Genomic DNA, 13,060 nt, shown 5'->3' with positions numbered 1-13,060 from the left:
GGAGGGTGCCCTCCCAGGCACAGGATAGCCGCTCGGGTGCATGGAGCGGCATTTGCGCCCTGCAGCCGGGGGCAGAGCGAACCACCCACAGGGACGGAGCAAGCCACCCATGGTGGACATTCGGCGCACCACCCGCCCATGACTCCCAAGCCTCCCCCAGCTGTCAAAATGAAGGGGGAAGGGGGGAATGCCGCCGGCAAAGTGACACAGCTTCCCCTGATGGCTCGGGGTAGGCTTGGGAGTCATGGGCGGGCAGCGCGCCAAATGTCACCCCCCTCAGCAAAGACACCCATGGCCATCTGCGCCCACTGCACCCCCTTCCTCTGCCCCTGCAGGTATCGCTAAAAAAGGATTTGTGCCCTAACTCAAGATTAGTGATTTGCAGTGTTCTGATGCTCTCAGTAGCCATCTTCCCTTGCTCCCATGCCAGCTCATGAGAATAAGACCTTGAGGTATCTTCTCTTGTGGTACTTTCCAGACAATCAGAAGGCTGCAGGGCCCTGGAAAATATTTAATGGAAATGAATGCACATGCACACTCCACACACAGCCGCTCACAACATTAAGGTAAGGCCATTCCTGCAGCCTCCAATGTTCTAGGGAAATTCTAACGAAATGAAGGAGAAGGAGAATGTCAAGACATTTATTTTATTTCAATTCACAGCATTTATATACCGCTCGATTGCAGTAAACCCTTAAAGCGGTTTTGCAAAACAACAACAACAATGCAATACAATTATAAATAAAAACAAGTCTCTCTCTCTCTCTCTCTCTCTCTCTCACACACACACACACAGTTTTTTTTAAAAAAATTATAAGCTAAAAACAGATTAAAATGCACGACAGCTTTTACATGCCTGGATAGGTTTGCCTAAACAAACAAGGCAAAATTGTTTTTAGCTGGCGCCAAACAGAATACTGTACAGTGACGTTGCCTGCCTGATGTCAGTAGACAAGAGAGTTTCAAGCACTGTCGCTACCACACTAAAAAATAGATTTCGTAGAGGGGCAGAATGAGTATTATCTGGCACCTGAAACAGTGCAGCGTTTGTAGATCACAGTGGTGAAAGTGATCTTACAAGTAAACTGGCCCCAAATTGGGGGATAAGTTTTGGTTCAACCCTGTTCCAAACTAAAATCTCTTCGTCTGGGCATTTTCCAGTTTCTAGTCTCCAATAAGGAGCTATCAAGGCAGGATCTTACGGGGATCGGATACTTTGCATCAGAGATGAGCAAAGTTTTTCTTTTCTTTTTAAGCATGCAATGCCTCTCCCACAACACGTGCGCACACACACATACAATCTGAAATAAAAGCTAAAATAAAAGGCTTGGATTTGCTTAAGTTCTTTGATGCTTTTACTTGGAGCCAAAAGATCAGTAAGTGAAGAGGAGGGAGGTAGAGAAGAAAAGAACCCAAAAAAGCGTTTGGTTCTGGCTTTGAATTACATAAAAGCCACTGCATTTGATTTGAATTTACAAAAGGGGTGGGGGAGAGAGAGGGAGAAAACCTTGCTGTGCTTTGCAATATCTGATTCTGCAATATATCGGACCTGGTTCTTCCGCCATGGAAAAGAACTTGGGGGTTGCATGAAACGGGGTTACTTTCCGCAAGGAATGGGTCACTTCACATTTTAATACGAACCATTCCTAATTCACCCATCCCGAAACAATATATCCACACTGAATTCCAGCTATCCTTTGAGATTAGCAAATTAACACACAGGTGAAGATGGGCAAGAGGGACCGAACAGAGACATTTTGTTTATTTATTTACTTTATTTACTTTCACAAAAACACGAGAAAATAAAAGAGCAGTCCCAAGGTTTGTGCTAATTTGTAGATTTCATGATCACCTTTCTTTTTCTTTTTCTTTTAAATATTAGTATCTGCCATTACTGCATGGGAATTGTTATTGCTGCGATGGTGATGATGTCTCCAGAGTTGAGTTTTGTAGTTTCTGTTGCTTTTGTTTCTGTAACACTGTTGCGTAAAGCAGGACATCATGTACGCTGCTGGAAAAATGGTACGCAGGAAAAATGACAATAAATATATATTGGGGTGGAGGGTGTGGAAGAGAACATAAATCAGTTGTTCTCCAGTTTGCATGATGAAGTTTGCCAGCCAAAAGACATGTACAAAAATTGATATTTTAGGGGAAGGTTAGCGTAAGAAATGTGAACACATTTTATTGCTTGCAAAAAAAAAAGTGCATATACGGAAAAATTGCATGGTTTTAATTACAGGTAGGTAGCCGTGTTGGTCTGAGTCGAAACAAATTAAAAAAAATTCATTCAGTAGCACCTTAAAGACCAACTAAGTTTTTATTTTTGTATGAGCTTTCGTGTGCATGCACACTTCATCAGATACACTGAAACAGAAGCCACCAGACCCTTAGGTATATTCAGAGGGGGGGGTGATGGGAATGGGTGATGGGCTGATAGGAGTGGTAAACCTGTTGATGACTGTTAACGACTGTTAATGACTGCAATTGGTCTTGCGGGGGGGGGAGAAGCAAGGGACAGTCGTTAACAGTCATCAACAGGTTTACCACTCCTATCAGCCCACCACCCATTCCCATCACCCCCACCCCCCACCCTCTGAATATATATAAGGGTCTGGTTACTTCTGTTTCAGTGTATCTGATGAAGTGTGCATGCATACAAAAGCTCATACAAAAATAAAAACTTAGTTGGTCTTTAAGGTGCTACTGAAGGAATTTTTTTATTATGGTTTCTGCAGCTTTAAGTAGTTGTGAACCTTTTTGGTGACCTCAGGCAGGGAAGTGGTTTATAAATGTGCAAAATAAATACACACAGCAAAATATTCTGCCCACCACAGCAAACCACACTGAGCCTTATGCTTCTAACCCTATCAGATTCACCTCCCTGATTTCTCAGGAACCATCTTGATAGAAGAAAACTACTTCTTCGTGCAGTGCCTAGTTAAACTATAGAACTGGATGGCTTTAAAAGAGGATGAATTCAGGCAGGATAAGGCTATTGATAACTGCTAGCTCTGCCTTCACAGTCAGAGGCGTAGAATCATAGAATTCAATTGCTATAATTCAAATCTTACCTCCACAATTTTTAATCCTTTTCATGATAATTTGTAAAGTCCTCCCTACAAAACTTCCTGTAACCCTACAAGTGATGTTAAATAATTACAATTGTCTTTCAAATACAACATAAATTTCTTCCAGTCCTTCAGGAAAATCTGGTCCTGCTGGTTCCGAATTTTCCCTGTTAATCTCGCCAGCTCGGCATAGTCCATCAGTTTTGTTTGCCATTCTTCCTTTGTTGACATTTCTTCTTGCTTCCATCGTTGGGCTAATAGTATTCTTGCTGCAGTAGTCGCATATAAAAACAGTTTCTTATCATTTTTATGAATTTCTGTACCTACCATAAAAAGCAGAAGAGCTTCTGGTTTTTTTGGGAATGTATATTTCAACATTTTTTAAAAAAATTTATTATAAATTGTTTCCCAGAAGTCTTTTACTTTTTTTATATTCCCACCACATATGGTAAAATGTGCCCTCTTTTTCTTTACATTTCCAACATTTATTATTTGTTTTATACATTTTGGCTAGTTTTACCGGTGTTATATACAATCTATACATCATTTTCATTATATTTTCTTTTAATGCAATGCAAGCAGTAAAATTAATTCCCTCTTTGCATAATCTCCCCCAGTCATCTCTTTGTATATTATGACCTATATCTTTAGCCCAATGTATCATGACTGATTCTTGGGAGAAAAGCAATGACAAACCTAGACAGCATCTTAAAAAGCAGAGACATCACCTTGCTGAGAAAGGTCCGTATAGTTCAAGCTATGGTTTTCCCAGTAGTGATGTATGGAAGTGAGAGCTGGACCATAAAGAAGGCTGATCGCCGAAGAATTGATGCTTTTGAATTATGGTGCTGGAGGAGACTCTTGAGAGTCCCATGGACTGCAAGAAGATCAAACCTATCCATTCTTAAGGAAATCAGCCCTGATTGCTCCCTGGAAGGACAGATCGTGAAGCTGAGGCTCCAATACTTTGGCCACCTCATGAGAAGAGAAGACTCCCTGGAAAATACCCTGATGTTGGGAAAGATTGAGGGCACTAGGAGAAGGGGACGACAGAGGACGAGATGGTTGGACAGTGTTCTCGAAGCTACGAACATGAGTTTGAGCAAACTGCGGGAGGCAGTGGAAGGCAGAAGTGGCTGACGTGTTATGGTCCATGGGGTCACGAAGAGTCGGACACGACTAAACGACTAAACAACAACAACAACATCATGACTGATTTAACTTCTTCATCTTTTCAATGCCATTCCAATAGTAACTTATACAATAATATATAGCACTAAGCATAGTAATAAAGTGCAGAACTAGAAAGGAATCCAGAAAACGATTCGAAGGGGTTGAAGGAAGTCTTAGTCTGTTTTTTCTTTTAATTTTTATGTTGGAAAATATGTGCAAAACCAATATCTATCTATCTATCTATCTATCTATCTATCTATCTATCTATCTATCTATCTATCATCTATCTATCCATCTATCTATCTATCATCTATCTATTTATCTATCTCACGGAATTATAGAGTTGGAAGGGGCCACGAGGGTCATCTAGTCCAACCCCTTGCAATGCAGAAATATTGCACCCAACATGGGGCTCCAACCCATGAACCTGAGATAGCTCAGTTTCTGAACTATCAGCGGTTGCTGTAATGCTTCCAAACAGTTGCTGGAAGCCTCAGGAAGCACGGATGCCAACTTGAATAAAATAAGGGGGATGGTAAGCCCCACAACATATAATCGATCACAAGACATAGCGCATGCACACCATTTGAATGCCAAAGCCCAGTGCCAGATTTACGTATAAGCTAAACAAGCTACAGCTTAGGGCCCCAAAATAATTTAAAGGGGGGGGGGAGGAACTTGGATGTACATTTCCGAAATATAAGATAAAAAACAAATAAAATAAAATCTACGTACAGCAACAGTGTTTTGTGTTGTGTAGGCTCCTATGATGTAAGTAATGGGCCCCTTCTGTATTTCACTATTAATATACTTCTTCTTAATTGTATTTCAGTTCAACAATTGCTTTGATAAAATACATATTTTGTTATGTGCAAATGGCTTTAGATACCTATTAGATCCATAAGTTACCATATAGCATATATTCAACACAAAAAACAGTGACAATTTGTTGTTGACAAAAGACAGCTGGACATAGAAAGGGCCCCATTACCTTCAGTAGCTGAGGGATTCATCACACCTAAATCCGGCCCTGCCAAAGCCTGTGAATTTTTTTGGTGGGTCCTTCAAATATTTTATTGGGAGGCAAGGGGACCTTGGCCCCTAGGGATTCCCATGGCAGAAGGGGAGAGTGCTCTTGTGCTGAGGTCCTGCTGGCAGGTTTCCCACAGGCTTCTGGTTGGTCTCTGTGAGAACAGGATGCTGGACTAGATGGGACACTAGCAGGTGGGGACATGGCTGTCGCGCATCCTGGGGGTGTGCCACACCACTGCGGGTGTGTGGTATGTGTCCTGGGGGCGTGACGGCCGCCCCCGGGGACATAGCTGCCAAGTTCCGAATTGAAAAATCAGGGACCAGCAGCGGCGCGGCACTGAAAGTCGCTTCTACGCGACTTCTGGACATGCGTAGAAGCAACTTCTGATGCCAGCGCCACCCAATTTCCGGTGCCCATACATGGGCAGAGCGGCACCAGAAATATGGCAGCTGGCAGGAGCTGCTTTCAAGGGGATTTACGGGATATAAATCCATTCAGGAGACCAGCGGGAAATGGTAAGAAAATACGGGCGTATCCCGGGAAAAACGGGGTACTTGGCAGTTATGCACGGGGGTGTGGCGTGTGTCCTGGGGGTTGTGGCACCCGGCACGGTGGGGGGGTGCACAGTGCATGTCCAGTGGCGGGTACGATGGTACCTTCTCCTCAATGGTACCAGGGCGGTGAGCTCCCCCCGCCCCCGTTCCTCCGCCAGTGCACCCAACACCAGCTACCTGCAGACCAAGCTGTTCCTGTGCCCTATCTGACCCAGGGCTGTCTTAAGCACCTTTGGCACCCTGGCGCCGTGGTGCAACGGATCCCTCCGGTGCCCCCCCACGCCCCCGCTGCCCCGTTTTCCAGCGCGGCGGGCGGGCGGGCTCAGCACGCAGCGTGGCTGCCGAGGGCGCTGCTGCACGATGGGCGGGTGGGCTTAGCGCGCAGCGCTGCTGCCGATGGCGCTGCTGCGTGGTGGAGCGGCCAGTGGAGCGGCCAGCCTGGCCATAGGGCCGGCCCTGATCTGACCTGTTCCCCGTGTTCTCCGTCAGACCCAATTGACTTCTACACATGCAAGAGCCCTGTGGACGGGAGCATTGTCCTCATTGCGATGCCTCCCCTTCAGCGCATCAAATACATTTGCACACAATCATAGCTAACAATAGTCAAGGATGGAGCGGGAACCGCAGCGAGGCTGCTGCTGCTGCTGAACCAATTTTGCTCTAAGAGCCACATTTGGGAAATGTCAACTTAATTGGTTCCTGGAAGGCTTGGAACATGTGTCGGCTGACGAAAAAGTGAATATATATATATATATATATATATATATATATATATATATATGATACCCACAGGTATGATTAAACATCCCGTTGATGTCTCTATTAGGAAAGGGCTCAAGAGGCATGAAATACGAAGGAAATCTTCCTCCTCCCCCTACCCCAAACTGAATACCCATTCATACAACCATTGGGTATAATTCAGAGGTTGCGAACCTCAGACCTGGGGGCAAAATGTGGCCCTCCGGGACATTTGTACTCTCTTCAGCCTACCCCATCTATTACCTACATCTTCATACATAGGCAATTCTCCTCACTGGACCTGCTCTGTACTTTGCTTTGAATGATTTGCATGGCTGAAATGTGCTATCTGAGAATCTGTTTTGCTCACCTGGATAGAGAAGGTGTGTGTGTGTGTGTTTGTGTTTGTGTGTGTGTGTGTGTGTGTGTGTGTAGAAACTAGCCAACTCAACATATGTAAGTTTTCGTAGAATAAGAGAATTTTAGAGTTGGAAGGGTCCCGAGGGCCATCTGGTTCAACTCCCTGCATCTCAAGCATCCATGACAGATGGCCGCCCAACCTCTGCTTAAAAACCTCCGAGGAAAGAGAGTCTGCAACCTCCCTAGGGAGACCTTTCCACTATCAAACAGATCTGATTGCCAGAAAGTTCTTCCTGGCGTTGAGCTGGATTTGGAGGGAGCAAATATTGCCTAGCTATCACTTCTAAAATGAAATTCCTAGAGCAGGGATCCCAAACGAAGGCCCGGGGGCTGGATGCGGCCCAATCACCTTCTAAATCCGGCCCACAGACGGTTCGGGAATCAGCATGTTTTTACATGAGTAGAATGTGTCCTTTTATTTAAAATACATCTCTGGGTTATTTGTGGGGCGTAGGAATTCATTCATTATTTTTTCTCCCAAAATATAGTCCGGCCCCCCACAAGTTCTGAAGGACAGTGGACCGGCCCCATGCTGAAAAAGTTTGCCGACCCCTGTAGAGCCAGGCATCTCTGGCTGCCACTGCCCCTGACTTGTGTGAAATGCTCAGTTTGGTGGCAAACTGTGAGCACTGAGCTGCGCCCATGTGGAGCCCCGAGTTCAAATTCCTCCTCAGCCATGATGCTGGCTGGCTGAAATTGGGTCAGCCACACACTTTCACTCTGCGCTAACCTTCCACAGGGCCGTTGAAAAAATATACGGTATATAGAAAAGGTCTAACGTCTGTGTGCAACTACCCTGAACTCCTTCACAAAAGGCAAGATATAAATGTGATTAATAAAGGGGAGCAAAGCAGCAGTATCTAAAGGAAGTATTTAAATTCTGCAGACTATTTCTCCTAGTCTCCAACAATACAGAACTGAACTCTTTTGAAGGCATTCATTGTTTTAGACCCAGAGGGTGGGGTGGGTGGGGGGATAATATTTGGTACTTCCAATCCTAAAGAGATTGTATTAAACCAAATGCTCCTATTGTATTCCTTTCTTAATTTTTTTTTATTCCCACAGTGAACATGTATTTATTCTCTAAACGCTGATAACGAAATGGCATCATTCTAGATTATCTATTCAAACACCTCAGAGTTCACTTCCCTTGCTGAACCAGCTGTACTCGGAATTTGAGTTCGCCTGAATCCTCTTCTCATTTTATTATTATTATATATAATATTTTTTTTAAAAAAAGAAACTATTATCAATAGCTTAACACAATCTGAATAGAACATTGGGAAACTATTCAGATGTGTTTAAAATACAAGGCAGATTGTCAGACAAAACGGGCGGCGGGGGGAGTGGAAGTAAAGAAGGGAAGAAATGGCACAATTAAATAGATGAGAAATAAATACGAGAGGCAACATAAAAGAGAAAGGGATTTAGTAAATTCTATTTTCTCCCAAAATCTTTTAGCTGTCTGCCATTTAAGTCGCGGCCCCTATTATATTGCGCATGAAGCACGCTAAGGCGGTTTTTGTAAAAGGGTGTGCATCACCTCTTGGCAATAAGGAAGGGAGGCTTCCAATTCAGGCCTTGCAACTCTTGGTTCTTTGAATGCTGGGGGTCCCCCTCGGTTGACGTCTATGACTCTGGAAGTTAAAGGGCTTTTAAAAAGTGTCATATTTAAGCAGAGGGTGGATGGCTTTAGCTGAGATTCCTCCCTTGCAGGAAAATTGGACTAAATGGCCCTTGGGTCCCTTTCAACTACGATAAGGGTGCCAGGTGCACTGTGTTACCATAGCAACACCAGCAAGGTCAGGTGTATGATTTGCTGAGATGCTGGTTCAGGAAATATTCCTACGTGCAGATATGGGTATAATATTTTATAGGGTTTGTGGTCTGTCATGTCCTCTCCTGTTTGCTGTTAGGGTCTGAATCTGAATCTTTGAGAGTCAGTGAAGATGCAGTGGGTTTTACACAGCAGCTTTAGCTAGCATGGAGAGAGTGTTAGCAGGTCTCTCTCTCTGTACATATGTATTTTCACTTCAAGGACCAGAAGAACTGTGGATAGTTGACCGTAGTGTTTAGCTTTGTCTTGTGCCTGGAGACAATAAACACTTGGTTACTTCGAACTGTTTAGAAGAGATTTTCCCATAACCAGGGACTCTGGAAGAAGCTGTTTTGCTGGGAGCAGGAAATCTCTGTAGACTCTGCTCTGAAAAGGATGGGGGACCAAATGGGCCACTGGTCTGTTCCAGCACGGCTATTAGAATCATAGAATCATAGAGTTGGAAGAGACCACAAGGACCATCCAGTCCAACCCCCTGCCAAGCAGGAAACACAATTAAAGCATTTTTGACATATGCCTGTCAAGCCTCTGCTTAAAGACCTCCAAAGAAGGAGACTCTACCACACTTCTTGGCAGCAAATTCCACTGTCGAACAGCTCTTACTGTCAGGAAGTTCTTCCTAATGTTTAGGTGGATTACATTCTCGCTTCATGAAGTGTTGATGAGGACAAACAGTTTGCCTCTCAACCGATAACCTTAAAATATAGGGGGCCAGGGAGGGGGTTGTTACAGGAAAAGATCAGGATGTGGAGAAGTAAGTCATTACGTTAGACAAGAAAGTGGGAGATCAGCTCCTAACAAATCTGAAATTTCACCGCAACTCATACCAACGTTTGGGCATCAGTTCAGTGACAGATAAATTCATTTTTGCCACTTCTCCTTTAAATAGGCCTATCTGATTTCACACACAAATGAACCTTGCTAATAAAGAGAATAGCTCTTCATCTGCTACATTAAAAGAAGTACCTGAGGATTGCTTATCTGCCTTACATATTTCCACAGGGCTTTATCACTTTGCAATATCTGCTTATGCGGAAAAATAGAGAGAGCAAAGATGAATTAGACACAGCAGAGGTGACGGATTCCTTACACGTCGGGCTATAAAATCTGCATGCGATGCAAATCTGCTTTAAAGGTTGAAAGGGAAACCAAGAGCCCAGGGTGAGAAATCCTCTGCAATGGGGACATGTATTGCTGCTCCGACTATGGGGGTCCCGATTCTCTGCTTCCCTTCCCTTCCAACTTCGGACCCCAGGGCTAATTGTGGGTCTCCAAGCTCTTCTATGTGACCCATAGGACCACCCCCAGACCACACTCCCTCTCCATTCCCTCTGTGCACCCTCCTTGTGTAGTTTTGCCTGGCTGGAAAGTGACCTTGAACTTTGATAATGACTCCTCCTTGCCTGGGTGAAGAAAATAAACAAGCCAACAACCAGGTGTCTGTGTTTTCCACCAGCTTTGTAACTCACACTTGCTTGTTGTTGTTTAGTCGTTTAGTCGTGTCCGACTCTTTGTGACCCCATGGACCATAGCACGCCAGGCACTCCTGTCTTGCACTGCCTCCCGCAGTTTGGTCAAACTCATGTTCGTAGCTTCGAGAACACTGTCCAACCATCTTGTCCTCTGTTGTCCCCTTCTCCTAGTGCCCTCAATCTTTCCCAACATCAGGGTCTTTTCCAAGGATTCTTCTCTTCTCATGAGGTGGCCAAAGTATTGGAGCCTCAGCTTCACGATCTGTCCTTCCAGGGTGCACTCAGGGCTGATTTCCTTAAGAATTGATAGGTTTGATCTTCTTGCAGTCCATGGGACTCTCAAGAGTCTCCTCCAGCACCATAATTCAAAAGCATCAATTCTTCGGCGATCAGCCTTCTTTATGGTCCAGCTCTCACTTCCATACATCACTACTGGGAAAACCATAGCTTTAACTATACGGACCTTTGTTGGCAAGGTGATGTCTCTGCTTTTTAAGATGCTGTCTAGGTTTGTCATTGCTTTTCTCCCAAGAAGCAGGCGTCTTTTAATTTCGTGACTGCTGTCACCATCTGCAGTGATCATGGAATCCAAGAAAGTAAAATCTCTCACTGCCTCCATTTCTTCCCCTTCTATTTGCCAGGAGGTGATGGGACCAGTGGCCATGATCTTAGTTTTTTTGATGTTGAACTTCAGACCATATTTTGCACTCTCCTCTTTCACCCTTATTAAAAGGCCAATTTAAAAAGGTGATTAGACAAATTCGTGAAGGACAAGACTCAGCGGCTGCTGGTCATGTTAGCTGTCACAACATATGACATGAGGACATTGCAGGAAGTGGTTGAGGATTCAGGTGAGATGAAGTATCAGTCTACTTCCTTGAGGGGAGAACTATCAGCACCTCATTCAGGCTTCTGCTTAGAGGATGCAGCCTTGGCACCATTTGAAGGTGACTCGGAACCTGCAATTAATCCAGATTGCGGCAGCTAAACTGGTGACTGGGAGTGGCCGTTGAGACCATATAACACCGGTCCTGAAATATCTTCATTGGCTCCCAGTACGTTTCTGAGCAAATTCAAAGTGTTGGTGTTGACCTTTAAAGCCCTAAACGGCCTCGGTCCAGTATACCTATTTGCCAGGAGGTGATGGGACCGGTGGCCATGATCTTGGTTTTTTTGATGTTGAGCTTCAGACCATATTTTGCGCTCTCCTCTTTCACCCTCATTAAAACGTTCTTTAATTCCTCCTCGCTTTCTGCCATCAAGGTTGTGTCATCAGCATATCTGAGGTTGTTGATATTTCTTCCAGCAATCTTAATTCCGGCTTGGGATTCATCTAGTCCAGCCTTTCGCATGATGAATTCTGCATATAAGTTAAATAAGCAGGGAGACAATATACAACCTTGTCGTACTCCTTTCCCAATTTTGAACCAATCAGTTGTTCCATATCCAGTTCTAACTGTAGCTTCTTGTCCCACATAGAGATTTCTCAGGAGACAGATGAGGTGATCAGGCACTCCCATTTCTTTAAGAACTTGCCATAGTTTGCTGTGGTCGACACAGTCAAAGGCTTTTGCATAGTCAATGAAGCAGAAGTAGATGTTTTTCTGGAACTCTCTAGCTTTCTCCATAATCCAGCGCATGTTTGCTATTTGGTCTCTGGTTCCTCTGCCCTTTCGAAATCCAGCTTGCACTTCTGGGAGTTCTCGGTCCACATACTGCCTAAGCCTGCCTTGTAGAATTTTGAGCATAACCTTGCTAGCGTGTGAAATGAGCGCAATTGTGCGGTAGTTGGAGCATTCTTTGGCACTGCCCTTCTTTGGAATTGGGATGTAGACTGATCTTCTCCAATCCTCTGGCCATTGCTGAGTTTTCCAAACTTGCTGGCATATTGGGTGTAGCACCTTAACAGCATCATCTTTTAAAATTTTAAATAGTTCAGCTGGAATATCATCACTTCCACTGGCCTTGTTATTAGCAGTGCTTTCTAAGGCCCATTTGACTTCACTCTCCAAGATGTCTGGCTCAAGGTCAGCAACCACACTACCTGGGGTGTACGAGACCTCCATATCTTTCTGGTATAATTCCTCTGTGTATTCTTGCCACCTCTTCTTGATGTCTTCTGCTTCTGTTAGGTCCTTACCACTTTTGTCCTTGATTATGGTAATCTTTGTACGAAATGTTCCTTTCATATCTCCAATTTTCTTGAACAGATCTCTGGTTTTCCCCATTCTATTGTTTTCCTCTATTTCTTTGCATTGCTCATTTAAGAAGACCCTCTTGTCTCTCCTTGCTGCTTTTTGGAAATCTGCATTCAGTTTCCTGTATCTTTCCCTATCTCCCTTGCATTTTGCTTGCCTCCTCTCCTCCGCTATTTGTAAGGCCTCGTTGGACAGCCATTTTGCTTTCTTGCATTTCCTTTTCCTTGGGATGGTTTTCGTTGCTGCCTCCTGTATAATGTTACGAGCCTCCATCCATAGTTCTTCAGGCACTCTGTCCACCAAATCTAAATCCTTAAACCTGTTCCTCACTTCCACTGTATATTCATAAGGGATTTGATTCAGATTGTATCTTACTGGCCCAGTGGTTTTTCCTACTTTCTTCAGTTTAAGCTGGAATTTTGCTATAAGAAGCTGATGATCTGAGTTACAGTCAGCTCCAGGTCTTGTTTTTGCTGACTGTATAGAGCTTCTCCATCTTTGGCTGCAGAGAATATAATCAATCTGATTTCGATGCTGCCCATTTGGTGATATCCATGTGTAGAG

This window comes from Zootoca vivipara, chromosome 9 (genome assembly GCF_965207765.1).
Source record: "Zootoca vivipara chromosome 9, rZooViv2.hap1.1, whole genome shotgun sequence".
NCBI lineage: Eukaryota > Metazoa > Chordata > Lepidosauria > Squamata > Lacertidae > Zootoca > Zootoca vivipara.
The sequence above is the reverse complement of the archived record's forward strand: the minus strand, read 5'-3'. Positions refer to the sequence as shown.